This window comes from Coturnix japonica, chromosome 9 (genome assembly GCF_001577835.2).
Source record: "Coturnix japonica isolate 7356 chromosome 9, Coturnix japonica 2.1, whole genome shotgun sequence".
Taxonomy (NCBI): domain Eukaryota; kingdom Metazoa; phylum Chordata; class Aves; order Galliformes; family Phasianidae; genus Coturnix; species Coturnix japonica.
The window spans coordinates 4,053,015-4,070,421 of NC_029524.1; the positions used below are offsets into that span (position 1 = coordinate 4,053,015).

General features: G+C 49.5%; 1 protein-coding gene across 1 annotated transcript in view; it reads left to right on the forward strand.

Annotated features, from left to right (window-relative positions):
• Positions 1-588: 588 nt before the first annotated feature.
• The window catches only part of ST6GAL1 (ST6 beta-galactoside alpha-2,6-sialyltransferase 1), a 28,875-nt gene continuing 12,056 nt past the window's right edge, over positions 589-17,407 (forward strand). Inside the window, exons 1-2 of the mRNA XM_015871201.2 lie at positions 589-698; positions 7,413-7,570. The gene's annotated coding sequence lies outside the window, so the exon portion shown is untranslated. The remainder of the gene's footprint in view (positions 699-7,412; positions 7,571-17,407) is intronic.

A 17,407-nucleotide genomic window follows, 5' to 3' on the forward strand; every position in this document is an offset into this window, starting at 1 on the left:
GGAGTGCACGGGATCCGACCTGGGCCTCCGGGCAGGGACTTGGCAAACTCAGCCCGGCCTCAGGTCCCGTAGGGACTGGCAGGGAGGCTGAAACTGGGTCGGTGCCGCAGGGCTGTGGTTTGGCAGGACGCGGTGCGCCTCGCAAGCGGGACTCGGTGCCTGCGTGCTCAGAACGGGCGGCAGCTCTGCCAGCGCTCTCTGCGTTTATGATACGGGTAAGATCATTCTTTGCCGCCCCAAAGCCATGCGAGCAGGGAACGGCGTCGTAGCCACAAAGGCATTTCTGTGGGAGGACGGGAACCAACCTCCCCCCCCTCGCCGCCCGTCAGGACCCCCGTGCCAGCACATCGCCGTGTCCCGGCACCGCTCCCAGCTCCGCACCGTGACCTGGCGATGCGCAACGAGCCCCGGCTCGGCGCTGCCCCACGACGCGCAGCGGCAACAAAGGGGCGGCGGCGGTGCAGGTGCCGGGAAGGCGGGGCGGTACCGGGGGGGTGTCAGGGCGGTACCGGGAGGGTGTCAGGGCGGTACCGGGAGGGTGTGGCGGTACCGGGGGGGTGTGTCGGTACCGGGGGTTGCAGTATCACCGCCGGGAGCGCGGCCCCGCAGTGCCCGCCGCCCCGGGTGCGTGCTTGCAGCGCGGGGAGGAGCGGCCCCGCCTCCGTGAGCCCCCGCCGTACCGAGCCGAGAGCGGCACCGTAAGTGCTGCGGAGCGGGGTCGGTGCGATGGACGGAGGCGGGAGGGACCGCGGGGGAGGGAAGCGTGCGATGTGTTCTCGGTGATGCTGCTCGCTGCTGTGCTATGGGGGAGGCGGAGCGGGACAAAGAAGTGCCGCTTTCGGTGGTAGCTCCGTAAGTTTGCTGCGGCCGGCTCTGACCGTTGGAGCCCGGAACGGACGGGTCCCGGAGCGGTGGCGGTGCCCGGAGGTGTCCGGCCGTGGTAGCGGGCTGTGCCGGGTGTTTAGGGTGGAACGCGCGGCCATCTCCTCCACCTGGTTGTTCCCCGTGCTGGCGAGTGTGTCTGTGAGGCTCCGATAACTCGTTGCAGATTTGTGGGTTCGGAGGTGTGTCGTCGTTGGCCGAGGGCAAATATTTCTGCGGTCGGAATAGGAAAGTGTGTGAGTGTTGGTTTGTGGCGGCTGCTGGCAGTGCTGTACTGCAGGGGCTGGAAACGAATGGGAGGACGAGTCCCAGAATGTGGCTGCCGAGGGTGCAGTGATGAATGGCAGAGGGGATCCAGCTGGTGATGCTCCATAGCTTTGGCTGCGTCCTTAACGGTGAGGGCGCAGAGCAGTGTGAGCCGGAGCCCAACGGGAGCTGCCCGCCCTGCTCCGCGGTGCTCGAGGGGTTTCACTCTGCTCTCATGAGCTGCCGACCCGGCGCAGCGGCAGCTGTGTCAAGGAAGGATGGTGCAGCAGGGTCACGGTCCTCCTTCCTCCCTTACGGAAGGGCTGAGCAGCACGTGCAGCCCCGGGGGTAAATGTCATTTCTCTGTTCTCAGCCCGGCATTTGTAAAGATGACAGTGAAAGATCTGACAGTATCACTTTGATGATGTTCTGTGACATGTGTTGGCCTCTTCAGTAGCCCTTGGCTTTACTGAAAGTATGTAAATCGCAGTTCTGCAAAGGATTAGCAATCAAAATTATGTCTGTCCTAACACAGCCCTCACAGTTGCTCACCTCCATCCCGCTTCTCGAGCTCTGGAAGGATGAAGTTCCTCCCCCAGCAAGGGGAAGAACTGCACCAGAGATTGCTCTGTGTTCAGAGAACATTAGAGGTTAATTCCTCACTGCTTCAGGTGTGCCTGGAGTTGGTGCTGCTCGGTGATGCGCCTGGGGTGTGTGAGCTGCAGATGGTGCCTTTGAATGTTCCTTTAGTTATAATTGTGCTGATTAAAGATCTGGAACATGAAAGGAGGTGCTTTCAGGATGAAGTGCTCTTAGATACGTAGCCAACGGGAGTCACTGTTATCAGATGTGCTCATTGTGTAATTAAAAACCTTGGAAAAACTTACTTAGGGCGTTCGTTTATAGGTAAAATGCAGGTTCCTTGCCTTTCTTAGCTACACTCAACCTCCAGTGAGGTGTGAATCATAGAATTATGCCCTGGGTTGGATGGGTCCATCGAGTCCAAAATGGTTCTGCATCACTTCTTGCTTTAAGGCAACACTTGAGTTGTTATCTTTTATGGTGATGTCAGCTCTGTAGTTTAAAGAACTACCAGTAACAAGGAGAGGTGTTTCTGTGGGCTTCCCAGTAGGCTGCACGTGCTCCTCCAGTTGTGTTTATGGATGCTAGCTTTAGGAAAGCTCCTTTGGAGAGCACACATGAAATCACAGAATGTCCCAAGTTGGAAGCGACCCATAAGGCTCATAGAGTTCAACACATACTGATGTCTTCATCTGCAGACATCAGGGTATCATGTAGTCTGGCTCCTAGGAGCTCATGTGTAGGAATGCAGCAGGGCTGCATGGCTGAGCATCTCCAACCTGCGGAAGCTCTGCTCTCTGGGGCTTTGTCCCTGCAGGTCCTGGGCGGTGCACCCGCTGGGTTCAGGTCTGCCCATCCCTTGGCACTGCTTGGCAGGTTCCTGCTGTGTTTCTTCCTCGTGTTGGGCATCTGAAGGCACAGCCCTGCCAACATGCAGTCAGATGATGCTTAATAGTTGCTCATGATCTGCTGCTCACGAGTTATCAGAACCTCTTTTCTCAAAAAAGAGAAAAAGAAAGTTGCACAGATAGCTGCAGTGTGTTTTGTTCATTCCTGTGTCCTTGTGAAAAAGGGCTTTTTGTGAGATATTCATTTAAAATAGAAGCACTGCACAGACTAATCCCCCCCATGCCAGCAGGATGCTGAAGGGCAGGGAGCCTCTGCTTTGTCCCTTTTGCTCCTGTGCCCTGGGTGCCCTTGCCTGGAGCGGTGCCTCTGAGCGGGACCTGGCAGCTGCTGGGATGCTGAGCTGAGCAATGCTGCCTTGGTTTTGCTGGCTATGCAAATGCACAGCACAACTTCTGAGCGCATGTTCAGGCACTGAGCAGGGACAGCATCTTCAAGGTGATCTCTACCTGATGCCTGCTGGCTTGGTGGGATGGGGCAGACATTCTGTAACACTCGGTCTCTCTCCTGGGGTACAAAGTGTCTGGGTTATGTGGAGCTCTTTGGTAAGGCCTAGATTGTACCCAGCCTGCCACGTGCACCTTGCATGCAGATGTGCTCTTAGCAGCTCCCTGGTACTGGTGTACGTGCGTGTCCCACAGCCCTGGGTGTGGCTGAGGCTCCTGACCCTCGGAGAAGCTGGAAACAGCCTCCTGCCATAAACTGTACATCTGTTCCTGCTTATGGTGAGTGGAGCAGTTTGCGTCTTCAGCTGTAAAACTTTGCAGAACAAATGGATAGAGAGATACACGTTCTGTGTTCTGGCCTGTCTTCTGTACCATTGTAACGCTGCATCTGCTGGTTAGCAAATCAGAGGGGATCAGGTCAGTTCAGATTTTCTGCAGGTACCTTGTGTGCACTGACAGAGTTCATGGCCTATAGCAAGTGTGCTGACAATGCAAAGGGACATAAAGGACAATAGAAATTGTCCTGGTGATCTTGCAGCGATGACAGCTGGCACTGAGACGGCTCTCCTGGGGACTGGAATTGGTCCACGGTCATAGATTTCCCCCTGGAGATGACAGCTCTTGGGGGGCTGCATTAATCTTGAGACACCATTTAACTGGCAGTGCTGGAGCAAAAAAAGGTTTTGTGTTTTCTGGATTCGTTTGCAGGATAGAGCTGTCAGGAGGCACTGCTGGCTGAAGGGCGGTGCAGAACACCCTGTGCCTGCTGAACTGAGCGGCTTGGGCACAGAGCAGCCCACTAACAATTACTTTGTAAAAATAAACCACAGAATAAATAAATCACGAGGTTTCCAGGGGTCCTCCGGATCCTTCACAGACTTGAACCCTATTTGAAATGCACTTTGATTGATTAGAGAAGGTATCTTCATGCTGTGACTTGTGCTGACAATCAAGATTGAAACTTCAGGCACGTTCCTGTGATAACTAATCTGGGATGTCCTGCTTCTTGGTTGTTTCTTCTGTTTCTTCCCCCCTTATTTTTCTTCCTTTGCTACAGTTCTGTGTAACTCCAAGATTTTACTTTGGTCCCAGAGGGGACAATCAGTGCGTTATTTGTTGTCTGTCCTTATGACCCAAGCTGTAATCCTGTAACACGTTGTGCTAGCAGGAAGCCCTAAGGAAACCAGAGATCTGAATGCGCAGGATTATAGTTGCTAGACTCAAACTATGCTTGCCTTTTTATTAGGTTACATTTCAATATATGTGTACATTAGTACCCAGCCCAGCTTTCCTTCCCCCAGCAGGGACTCAGCATGAAGAACTGCTGGGTGCTGGGCCCTCTACCAGCACTAACAAAAGCCCTGGCTGAGGCTCCTATGGGTTGATGGTCTGGGTGAGCTTGGCTGAAATACTGCAAATGTTTTAGAAGGGTCTGGAAGGTTCTTACTGTCTTCCAGGACAGATATTGTGTCTGTGAATTTAAAGCTTGTTTCCTGTTAACTTCTTTTCTTGCAGCCTTTCAGCATCACTAAGGTAATGTTTACAGAGGTGTGAGCAGCATTTGGAAGAGGGAGCTGAGTTGTAGATCTGGTATTGACCAGTGCAGAGGTGGTAACTTAACTGACAGTGGGCAAATTTGCTATGGATTTAGTGTGTCAGTGGAAGAAAACAGAGCTTTTCCTCCTTCCTGATGGTGCTCTTGGCACCTGTTGTGCTGGGGGAGCAGCAGTCTTAGCAGAGAACCAGAAAAACACCAACTCAAGGAAATAAGAGAACAAAAAGGATCAGGTATGTCAGAGTCAGTGGTGGGTACTAGGGAGGCACAGGGTGGTGGGGAAGAAGAAGAGGAAGGGAAGGAATAAGGGCAACAAAGATGGGGCTCGGGTTGGAGGAACCAGGAGCAATAGTAACGGGGTTCTTTAAGACTGAGGAGGGATTGAAATTCATTACTTGTGCCTGTAATACAAAGGGATGATTTGAGATGTGTGTGCCGAGCTGGATAAGCCAAAATAACATTACTGGAAGAACACTTTAATTGAAGAATGACTCGCTTGATGTGTTAGTCAGACCGTCTGCTCGTGAGATAAATTGGGGACGAAGGGATCGTTGGAGTTTCCTGGCTCAGCCGTCTTGAAGTCTGGCCAAATGGGTAGTTCACCTATGGGCTGAGGAGTCTGGAAACATGACCAAAGCTTGGCTTTGAGCAATGGCCCCACGTGCTGTATGGACATCTGTGGTGTGGGCTGTGCTGAGCCCTCGTCCATGCATGGGCTTATGGGTCATGAGTCTTTGGGGGAAGAGGTGTGGGAGACGTGCACGGAAGGAATCTCATTTTCTGTGGGTTTATGTGCTACTTGTTATAGCTGTCACTATTTGCTCTGTTACAAGTGTGTGTTTTGGCTGGGAATGTTTTAGGTGCTGTGGCTCAGCAATTTCATATGTGGTTAGCAGTGGGTTCTGGAAAGTCAGTGGGAATTCCTTCAAGTCTGCACCTGAGGAAAAATCAAGTTCATTGCCACGTGTGGTGTTGCTGCCTTCCCTCCCTCTCTTACTGGAACCCCATCATTCTCCATTTGCCCTGGTTGGTAAGGGGGGTACAGCAGCTTTTGCTGTGGTTTTGATCCTGGGAGAAATCCTGCAGTAGTTCTCTCCAGGAATCTGTGGGCGAGTATATTGGTTCACATGCATAACCAGTGTGTTAGGAATTCAGCAGCCTCTGGTTTTTGGCTGAACTGCTGGTAAGGAGTTCATCTTGTGCTCCATCATCACCTCTGTGCGATGCAGTGGGCTCCTTCAGAGGGAAAGCACTGCTGCGATGCAGTGCAATGCATGCCTCAGGGTTGAGGAGCTTTCCCTGTTGTTATGGTTGTGCAGTCAGATGAATATTTTATTAGATATTTGTGGGTTGTTTAATTAGATGGATAAATAATCGTATCCTTTAGTCTAGGGAGAAAAATTCAAAGAATGTGAATTTTAGAGCTAATCCTTAATTAAAATTTGATGTCAGAAATGGTGTTAAGTTTCATGGTGAACACTCTTCAACTGAACTCTGTTTAGTTCACCCTGGAAGTGAATGAAAATGAATGAAACTAGAGCTTACCTGAGCTAAAAATGAGGGGCCGTACGAGGTCATTGCTGCATATTAACTCATACTTTTAAAATATATGGTTGCCATTCATTTGGTTTGGTTCTTCCCATCTGTCTCCATGCAGACAACACTCCAGAAGCATGACTTGTTTTGAGGTACTGGAGAGATGCCTTTTTCCTTTCCCTTTCCCCTGTTTTAAAGACTTGTGATGGCATTTGGGGATGTAACAGCATGAAGTAACAACAATAAACAAACAGGATTTCTTTTACCAGAATGCAGTGGAGTGTTTTCCTCTGTCAGAGCAGCCCTGGGGCACTCGTTGAAGCTGAGGAAGGGTGGAGGAGACATAATTTATGACCCGTGGAAAGAAGAGTAGAAGAACTAATGATAAATCATTAAGGTTGGAAAAAGCTTCTAAGATCATCTAGTCCAGCATCTAACTACCACCAGTATCACCCGCTGACCATATCCCTTGGCACAAAGGCAACTTCCCATCCAGCAACTGCAGGTAATCCTAGCAGTGCTGGAGCTGGTGCTGTAGGTAGTTATAGGCACATTTGGAGAATATAAGTTGTGAGCCCTGCGAGCACTTGGGATCTCAGCTGGAAGCTGGGCTGCTGGCTGTGTGGGTCAGACCATGCCAGGCCATGTGCGTGCACTGGGAACTTGCCTGGGGCAGCGTAATTATGGGAGGCTGTGTTTTTTTGGGTGGATTGTGTGCACTGACTTGCTAAATAGTCTTGTGATTAGTGTCTTATTTAAGAGGATTTTGGGACACGTGCTGTAGTGGCACCGTGTTTCTGCTAGATGTAGGGGAGAGGTTAGAAAAGCGAGCTCTGTAAAGGCTGTGCTTCTGGCCAGGCCTGTGGGGTATGTGCTGTACATCACTGCTCCACCACGCTTTGGCTATGGGTGGTGCAGGAGTCAGGGAGCCCTCATTTGCATGGGGCTTTATAGTGGCTGTTTCTGAGACTTGCTTAGGAGCCCATAATTCCACCCTATGGGTGGTTTCTTCTGCCCACACCATTGCAATAGGAGCTCTAACCTCCTGGCTGTTTTGCAGCCCACAGTTCATGACCAGCAGATTTGGTCCTCAGTAAAGTTTCACCAATTGCTGTTCGGACTCTGTGTGGTTTTACTTGAGCACAGCTCATGTTTAAAGTCACTGCTTTTACCACCCTGTTCCAGTAGTCCAACAGTTTCTGATTAGCCTGTCTGGCTGATGTGACTGTCTCATGTGGTCTCCTTAATTTCTTTCCCAGGCCAGGAAGCTCAATTAGAGGTGAGATGAGGGCATGAAGAGCTGCTTGCATGGCACAGATGTGGCAGTGGCTCATCTGGACGTCACCTGGCCACCCCCTTGTGAATGGAAGAGTTTGACAGGAGCTGCTGAGGACAGCGAAGGATCCTGGAGATGAAGGTGATGAAGTTTCTTCCCTTCCCTTCCCCTCTTCTTGCTTGCACAGGCTTGGCAGTGAGAGCATGGCTGCTGTCAGTGCAGTAAGGTCACATGTATTCAAAGCCCCTGTTTGCACTGGGATTGCCTCATGTTGCATGCAGAGTTGGGATGGGGGTGAGAACTGGGAGGGCTTTCTGCTCTTTCTGTTGCAGCCATCCTATACTTCTTGTAAAGCAAAAGAAAACACAAAAGAAAACACTGATTCTGCTTTTTTCCTGTGTGCTTTTGTGGATATTGATACATACTAGCTAAGCCTCAGAGGTAAATGTCTAAGTTCCAGCTGGTTATTCTGACTTGCACAAAACTCCTGTGTGTGCAGAGGTTCCTGCTGGTTGGGATTTCCCCAGCAATCCTTGGGGATGCTGCTTGTGTTGCTGGGTCAGAGAGTTTGAGCTGGCTGAGTTCATGGCTGACCTCAGCTGGCTGTGCCTGGACGTCTCTGTGCTTTCACTGCTGCTACCCCTACACTTTTCCCCTCTCCTTCTCTTTCCTATTGACAACCCACCCTTATCACACCCCTGCAAGCATTCATTAACTGTTTCCCTGAATAATTAGCTAGTCCAAAACGTCTGTACCACATAAGGAATATTTCTAGAGCTCTGTGCTTTAATGTGGGGCCTCATTAGTTCCATAATTGTGTGAATGGGCTACCCTTTGGTATACAATTAGTGTACACTGTTTAGCTTCCTGGTTGCACTCAGCAAGGCTTTGGGTATCCTGACCAGGAAGATTCTGGTGCCAGGAGCCCCCAGGGGGAGTGTTTGGTTGAGCTCTTTATTTGACACCACATTCTCCTGTACAAAGGGAAAACAAAGGAAAGCAAACTTGGTAAGGGGATTTTCAGAGGTGGCTGTAGCTATAGGTGTTGGATTTGTGCCTGTTCTCATGCACAGAGAGACTCTGAGAGGATTTCATTGTCCAGCTGCTTTTTTCAATCCTTAACTTCCTGGTGTAAGGAATGCCAGATGAGGGGGGCTCTGCCCCCTCCCTGCTTCCTCTGTCACTGGAAACATGCTAATCTTCCCTCCTCTGCATAAAACCTGCATTTTTAACATGGAAAATACACCCCCTCTTTCTTTCCTTCTGGCCAAGAACGCTTGTGCCTCTCAGTGTTGTGTTACCTTTAGCATTGCAAACCCAAGAGCTGCAGTGCTGGGAGCTGTGGGGTGGCTGTGTGTGGGACAGGCAGCACCTTGCTCCTACCAGGGTTATGGGGACCTGGAGCAGGATACCCAGCAGCTGAGGGAATGCAGTGCTGGAGATAGATGAGTGGGAAAGAGGAAGGGCACAGTGTGCTGCCTTGGGCATCTTTGGCAGCTGTTGTGTTTGTGGGGCAAGAAGGAAATGGAGCTGGAGATGGCTTTTGCTGTGGATAAAGGGAGCAAATAAAGCAGGTCAGCCGCAGAGCATTTCCTCTCTAAAACACTGGTTTTAGAAACGAGGGTTTTCGTTTGGGTTTGGTTTGTTTCCGTGTTCCTCTATGAGAACCCTCAGCTCATGGGACAAATAATTGTCTTGGGGCGTGGCCTTGGGCTTGCTGGGGAGCAAGTGAGATCTAAGGGCTGCAGTGTGTGGGAGTGGGACTGGGCCTCCATGGGGAGGTCTGGCAGCTCAAGGTGGCTCTGCCTGCTCCTGTGAAGCCTAAGTTTGCACCAGTGAGTGTTATTGTGGCCTTGGTTGGATGCCAGCCTTTAGGATAGCAGAAATCTAAGGCCAAGCTGACCTCTAAAGCTCAGCTTTTGCTTTGATTGCAGAGGTGTTCATTCTCTGAACCGGTTGAGTGCACTGGGGACTTTCCTTCCATTTGTGCCAGGACAAAACCTTCATTTCCTTTAGGAATGCTGAGAAGTCCTTCTGTTGGACAGCCAAACCTAGTCCCCTTTTACTAAATATGGCTTTGGATGAGGCAGCCTGGTTAGGGCTGGCTTATAATTTGCAAAGGCTGCTGGGGGAGTTAAGTATTTGAAAGTCAGGGGTACGTTTGGTCTGCAGTATCTTTACCTCTCAATCTGCACAAGCCCCTTGTCAGCAGTGACTCTGTGTTTAGCCTGTCAGTGTCTGAAATGGAAAAGGGCAGTTTCTCTTTCCTGCTCATTTGAAATGGGGAAGCATGAGCTAAAGCTCACCCCAACCCGTGGCTCCCTGCAGTGGCTGGGGAGAAGCAGAGCCCTACCCACTGCAATGGGAGCAATGCCCTGCACTACCTGCAGCCACGAGGAGCACAGCAACATGTGAGGACGATCCAAGGCTCAGTGTGCTGCATTCACTTCAGCATGGTTCTGTGGGGTGGATGTCTGGACCAGCTGAGCACAGCAAGTAATAGCTTGGACCCAGAGCTGCAGTACTGTTCCCTCTAAAGGGTGATGCATGCATAACAGTATTGTGTAAGATAACAGAGAGGCTCAGTATGTGTAAGGTAATGGAGTAATTAAGTTTTGCATAAGGTAACGGAGCAATTAATGTTGCGTGCTTGATTCTGCCAGCTCATCTGGGCTGTTTGGCTTCAGGATGGCTCCGCCAGTGCTATCAGTTTTGGGCAGCCTTCTGGATCTGGAGCTGGCTGTTTGTGTACGCAGCTTAAGGTCTCCTGGTATCAGCCTGCTTCTGCTTGATTGAGGTTTTTGCTGTCTCATATTCATGAGGTCTGTGCCAAAGTCCAGGGCTTATTCACTTCTGCATATGTTATTCTGAAGTTGTGGTGGTGTTAGTTAACACTATGCAATACCAGGGTTTAAAGTGTATGTGCTTATGTGTAAACATGTTTCAATGTGTTTATATTTGGTTTTACAAATATGCATGCATGTTTATTATATTTAGAGATATAATATGGCAGTGCTCTTGGTGTGGGTTAGAGCTGTGCTCTGCTCTGGTCACTGCATAGCAGGTGGCTTGCTTGACTTCTTTTCAGGTTTCCAGATGCAGTTGCTATAGCTACTTGCCAGCAGCTGGGGATAAAAGTGACCACCTCAGGCATTACTTCTGACTTGAAGCATCCTATGGGACTTGTATGTCAGCTCTGAAATGCACACCATCTCAGTGAGCCAGGAGCACAGAACAGGCACTGCATGCTGAGGGTCTGGGGGAGATGGGAGAAAAGCTGACCAAAAAAAAGCAGGTGAGAAAAGGACTTCCAAAAGTGGGATGTTCATTGAGGGAAGGAGGAGGTCTGGAGGTGGATGCAAGGATCTCACTGAGGCAGGAGGGTAACTGCCCACCACGTCAGCCTGAGTAAGAGCTCCAGAAGTTTAAGCATTCCCTTGTACAAAGCCAATGCTGGAAGGAGAGAGTGAAGGGGCTTGGAGGACCAGGAAGGAGAATGCTGGAGGTGCAGGCATGTTAAGAAGGTCGCACTTAAAGCTGGCAGAAGCAGCTGTATGGTGGGAGCTGTATGGCAGCACTGCACTGACTCAGGGAGGGCCCCCCAGCTGCTGGTGGGAGCAACTCTGGAGGGTGTTGTACATCCTCAGCCTCTTAAAAATAGCTCATTTAAGAACAGCTGCAGTCAGAAAAGTGGTTTCATTAAGCGCTAACCACTGGTGCCTCTGTGCTGGTTGCTGGAGCACGTTTGGTTAGATAGTGCTGAACGCTGTGCTTTCATCTCTGGGAGACAGCAGAGCCCTGACAGACTCAAAAGGGTGCAGGGGACCCAGTGCCTGAAGGTAAGCACATGGGAAACTTCCTTCCAGCTTCCTTCTCTCATACACCTCTGAGCTGCCAGATCTGCTGGCTGTGCCCTGCAGAGATCTCATGTCTTCTCTGTGGGCAAACTGGCCGGGAGTAGGTAAGAAAACCTGGAGGTGTCTGCAGTCTGAAAAAGGCCAATGATTTTGTTTAACTGGCTATTTCTATATTTAATGCTTCAGAAAGAGGAAAAAGAAGTTGGAGAAGATGACTTGTAGTAGTCATTTCCCTTGATGACATACCATTGTGGTCCCTATGCATGTTGGTCAGCTATTTAAAAAGTCTTTATCCCAGTTGCATCCATTTCTTTTTGTATCCTGAATGCACTCTTTTCTACTTCAGTAATCAGTGGGGATATAAGAAGATAAGTACGTAAGTGTATGTATTTGTAATATATCCTATACAGGGATATACACACATTTCAGTGTAAGCAGAAGAAACTTAGCTGAATTGATCTGAATCTTGGAGGTGGGGAAAAACAAAAGGTCACAGAAATGCAAATGAATGATCTTAGTATAGTTGTAGAGGACGCTGTTTGGCTTTTCAATAGCTTTTGTCAGCTCTTCGGTTGCAATGGTTCAGCTTCCTCTAAAAGAGAGGAGGCAGTGAGGGTCTTAGGGTGTGATTGGCCAAGGATGGGAAGAAAGGCTGTGGGATGGTAGAGATGAGGTCAGGTAAATGGCAGAAGAGTGCACCTGTATGCTCAACTCGCTTGTGCTCATACCCAAACTGCAGCAGTCTGTTTAGAGTTGACTTTTGGTTCTCTTGGAAGTCAGTCCTATGCCAGAGATTTGCCAGGAGGACCCCATGCTGACCACTGCTGTGTGCCTTCAGATCTCCTGGGTTCAGCTGACTATGGTGGCATTCCCAAATAATTCAGATTTTATTTCCCACACAGTCACTTGCTAGAAAGCAAGTGAGCACTTGGGCTGCTTCCTTCAGCCCACTCAGTGCCCCTTAGCCTGGGAGGCAGCACAGGTATGGGTGGTTGCGTTATGCTCTCTAGCTGCGGGCTTGAACTCCTGCTCTTTCCATACCTTCTGGCTTCCTGTCCTCTGCTGGGAAATGGGGATAGGGGCTGCCCCTTAAAACTGAGTAAAAGGAGGCAGGTTTGTTTAAATAAAATAAATGAGTAACTTTAACCTAAAGCTCAGTCTGAGCTAGATCAAAGTCAGCCTTGTTTGAAGTTGGGTGAACTTTAAGCCCAATGCTTTCCACTTTTGAGCTGAGCTCAAATGTTAAGCAACGGGGAGAATCTGCCTTGCTTCAGATCGGTTGGACGGAGGCTGGAGGTGTCATGAGATCTGCCTTGCAGGCTCAAGAACCGTGTGGGAAGTTGCTGGGTGTGAGATGACAGCTATGTGAAAACAGCAGCTCTTGCCTGAAAGCAGCCAGGCACTGTGTCAGACCCTGCAGACTTCCTGTGAGTCGTAGCAGCTGTGGTAGCCTGTCGTGCAAGAGTTCGATTGGATTTTGCTTGCAGGTGAAGATAATCCGTGCTTCTCATCTTCAGATAAGCGTAGATGTCTGCTTCTGAGATGGTTTTAGCATGTTTATTTATCTGTGCGACCTATTAAGGTGTTTTGTTGAAAGAGATAACTGTAGATAGTGTTTGCTGCCCAGTCTGAGAGGTGAGCTTTGCAGTGTTCTGCACCTTCTCTGTGATTTGTGAAAGTCTGGTTTGTCTGAATGTTGAGTGTTTGATGCTGAATTTCAGTTTCCTTTCTTAGGGATGGGGGTAGCCTCAGTGAAGTGCTTTGGCCTCTGTTTGGGTCATGGATATACTACTTTAGGTAACTGTGGATTCTGAGGCTTGGGTTCCTATACTTGCTGGGGAGCAGTTTCAAATCAGACAGGTTCAAGATGATTAGAAAGCAAGGAGAAGCTCTCCAGGATGGCCTCATGTCCTGCAGTGCTCCAACGACTTGGCTGACTGCAGTTCATGGCATGGGATGCCAACAGGAGTGTAAGGAAGAGCCGCTCCCTGTGCTGCATGTCTGTTTTTGTGTGCTTGCTTCCCTTTAGGATTCACTCAGTGAAGAAGATGCAGTCAGTCCTGGCAGTGCAGTGAGATGGCTGACCTAAGGACAAAAGCAGTGGTAGGGCAAGAGATTAACACTGTGTTTAAACAGAACTGATCTGTGATGTTAGTAGAAATTGCTATAGAGATCAACATGGGTTTCTTTCGGGGCACAAACTGCACATAAATGCTGCTGTGTGTGCACTCACCTCAGGGTAACAGCAGCTGTTCCCCCAGCTGTTACTAGCAGGGGAGGTGCTGTGTTGTTGCTCAGAAAGCAAGGTGGGGGTGAGGAGCGAAGTGAGTGTCGCAACTGGTAGCAATGAACATCCTGCTCACAAAAGATGCCTGACTTCTATCTTTGGGGGAGTTTCCACACAGAAAGAAGAAGTCTGGCTTCTTCATGGCCAGGTGGCACCAAGGGGAAGGAAGGGTGCTGTGTGTTTGTGCAGCCTGCTCTTGGGAGCTGCATTCTCATCTGGCTGTGAAGGAGTCAGGCTTTGGCTAATGCTCCCCTTGATGCCCCATCCATCCTCCTGGCTCTCCTGGGTGTGGGTGGCTGCCTTCCCTGTCTCTGGAAGCTCTGGGTCACATGAGAGCTGTCAGCCTGCAACAACACTCTGTGCTGAACCCAGTGCTGAGCCAGCGCTGCGCAGAGGGATGCAGGAATGTCTGGGCCTCCTTTGTTGCTTCAGGGAGCAACTCGTGTTTCTGTTGGATTGATCTGTCTAAAGCTCTTCCTCCACTCCTGGAAGTCGCTACCTGGCTTTGATAAAAACCACATTTGTGCTGAGGTTGGCTGTCGTGGTGCTCTCTGTGCTCAAATCCAGGAAAAAAGGAGGCTAAAACCTGCAGTGTTCTTTGTTGCCTTTTAACTTCAGCTTCACAAGCACAGTGTTTTCTTCTCTCCAGCAACTGCATCTTCCTTCCTTAACTACTTGGTTGCACTTCAGATCACTTTGTGTCGTGCCCCATAACCTCCACAATCCTTCACTGGGCTGCTGCCATGGTTTGTGAAGAGAGAAGCAGCAAAGGGAAATGTTTGCTAGGTGGGTTTCTGTGCAGTGCGTGGCACGGCAGCTGCTCTCAGCAGGGGTTCAGCCATCAGTTCTGGATGGGCAGCACTCTAATGTCTTTGCTTTCCCTCATGCTTGTGGGGATGCTGAGAAAACAGCAAGATGGTTTCAGGTGATGCCTTCTTCAGGAAACTTTCAGTAGTGTTTTCTGATTTTATAAATACATATGTGAAACTCTGGGTGCAGGGGGGGAGGAGTGTTTAAGCTCTTGAAGTGTCTTTAAGTAGATGCTTAGATTTGTGCTAAGTGTTTCTGTTCATTATAACGCTATCAGCCCACATTTCGTCTTATGTTGGTGTGGGGTTAAATTCAAGCTAGAGCTGTGCTTGCTGGTGTTCACATCCAAAGGCAGATACACCACGAGCTTGCTGCGTGAGGACGTGACTCGCCAACTTGCCTTGGCACAGCGCGTGTTTGACATCTGTTACTGTAAATATTTTGGCTTCCGAGAACCTGGCTGCTGCTTTGACAGTGGACAACATTTGGTATGTTTTGCTACATGGATTCCTGCCTGTCTGTTACAGCAGCTCCTCCCTGACACGTAACCTGGACGCAGGTTTCCCTAATAGCTTGTGTTCACTGTTAACAGCTTCCTGGGGAAATTTCTTTTCCTATGTTCAGATTCCTTGCACTGAAAGGAAACATTTTGACTTATTTATTTATTTTTGGCCTGAGAAGTAATAGAAATTCATGTACTATAACTTCTTTTTGCTTGTCCTTTGAAAATGACATGTTCTGGTAGGCTGTGCTGGGTGTCATCAGGGGGGAGCCGTGGTGAGGAGCACTGCCCTTGTGTGACGAGCTCTGCATGGGAAGCAAAGAACTAAATCTGAGCTGTGCCGCTGGGCCAGGCCCAGAAACACTAGATGTGCATTTCTACACGCTCCTTCCAATCCCTTTGTTTGAATTGAATTAGGTTCTGCTTTGAGCAAGTTGTAAAGAGTGACTGCATGGTCCTGGAAGAGATGGAGAGATATCACACCCACCTGCAAGAGGCTGGCGTCATGGAAGCTATACCCTGAGGGGCTGCTGAGCAGCTCCTGGCACAAAGCATGTTTATTGTCCTGGGGCTGTGGAATGCTGGGTTAGGTGTCTTGGTGCGTGGGGATATTTGCAGAGGCAGTAAGTGTTGGCCTGCCATATGCTGCTAATTTAAAATAAACAAGTGCTGCCCTCTCATTTTGAAAGATGAACGCCCTAGAGGTGGAGAAAACGAGCAAGTGTTGCTGTTTAATTTGAAGGCGTAATGTAAAGTAAATAGTCCTAAATGAGCGCTCAAACCCTTGTCTTTGTAGCTCAGAGGGATGTTCAGTGTGGGAAGGGTTATGGTAAAGCCGACTGATGATGGAAGCCTCGCTGAACCAGTGGTTACTGCACAGTGTTACCCACTTTCTTTCTCTTGAATTTGATCATGAAACATGCAGTTCTGGGAGTTGGAAAGGTTTGTTACCAGCAGTGTTTTCCACATCTCATACTGCGGTCAGGCCTTACTGTTGGGAAAGTCATCAGTGGCAGCACTGCTCACAGCACACTCCCATGGGTGCGTGCCTGCTGTGAGCTGACTTCTGCTCTACGCTGAGCTCTGAAAGCTTCTCCCAGCCCAGAGTGAGCAACAGGACGTACCTGGAAGCGATATCCCAGGAGAAGGCATCTTGAGTGGGGACATGCAGTCAGAGCCCTGCTTTACACACAGGCACCGAGGCCAGAACAGTTCCCTTCCTTGCAGCTTACTGTGAGTGAGGGATATCAGGCGGGCAGCCGTATCCAGTATAGGATGCAGTGCTGTGGTGCAGCAATGCTGGTCCCAACAGCCAAGGACTTGTCCCAGTGCCTGTGCTCATGGAGGCACTGTGTGTCCTGCTGCACCAAGCAAGGTGTGTGCCTAGCTGAGATACACACAGTATTCCCAGTCTATTCCCAGACTTGTGTTGGCTCCTTCATGTGTCATCTGAAATTTAACCACGTTCCTCACTTAAAACACTTCTTCTGCTCATTCTTCACTTTTCTTTTTCATCTTTTTGTTGTGTTTGTTGACTTTGGCAGCGCTGACTTCAGCGTATGGCTCAACAGCTGTTGTATTTTCACAGTGCAGCGATGCTTGGAGAAGAAGCAAGGAATTGCTGGAAGTGAGTCTACTCTGTTTATCTAATTACAAAAAGGAAATACATGCAGCTGAATTAACAGGCCGGGTTGGACTGAGTGTCAGAGAGAACTTCTGAAACAGCTCTGGAGGAACAGAGTGTTCACTTTAATTAATGTATTATCAGCTTTCGCCTGATGTGTTGAGTCTATGAAAAATACAGGTTCTTCCATTATAAGATGACTCCATCACAGCTTATTTACAGCTATACTCTTAATAATCTCTTTCCCCAGGACAGGAACAGGAGATGTTAAGAACAGATGAGAATTTGAGATAACTTAAATCCTTTATCCACCTTTTCAGTTTCCTTGGGAGTATCACTTTGTTTCTAGTGGAGGCATTCCTGCTCTGCACCTCCGTCTCATCCTCTGTTTGTAGAAGAGGATCACATTTCAGATCCTTTTGCCTTTTTTCTTGTTTTAAGATGTTAGCGAGCCCATTGAGAAGGAAGCAGCCTGCTTGAGTTTTCAAGTGCTTGGTGAAAGCCTTGGGAAAACCCTGAGCTGTCATGGGGTAAGAAAGTTCCTGTGCTGGAATAGAAACTGCCTGGCAGGTAGGAAGGAAGGCGGTCAGATTCCACATCACCGCAGTGCTCCCACAAGCTAATATCACTCCCACGTACCTGTTGTTCTACTGCAGTAACTGATCTGAGGAGGAGAGGAATGGCAAAGCATGTATTCTGAGGGCTGCTGGGATCAGAGGGAAAACTGGAAAACCACAGAGAGCCAGCAGTCCCGGGCAGCTGGGTAGCACAACAGCCAGGGATATCCGCATTAGCAGAGGTGGCATAAAGTTCTGTGGTTTTGGTTTATTACCACGGGACAGCTTTGAGTCAGCCCCATTTGCAACATGGCCTGAAGTCACTGCGGGCAGCACAAAGC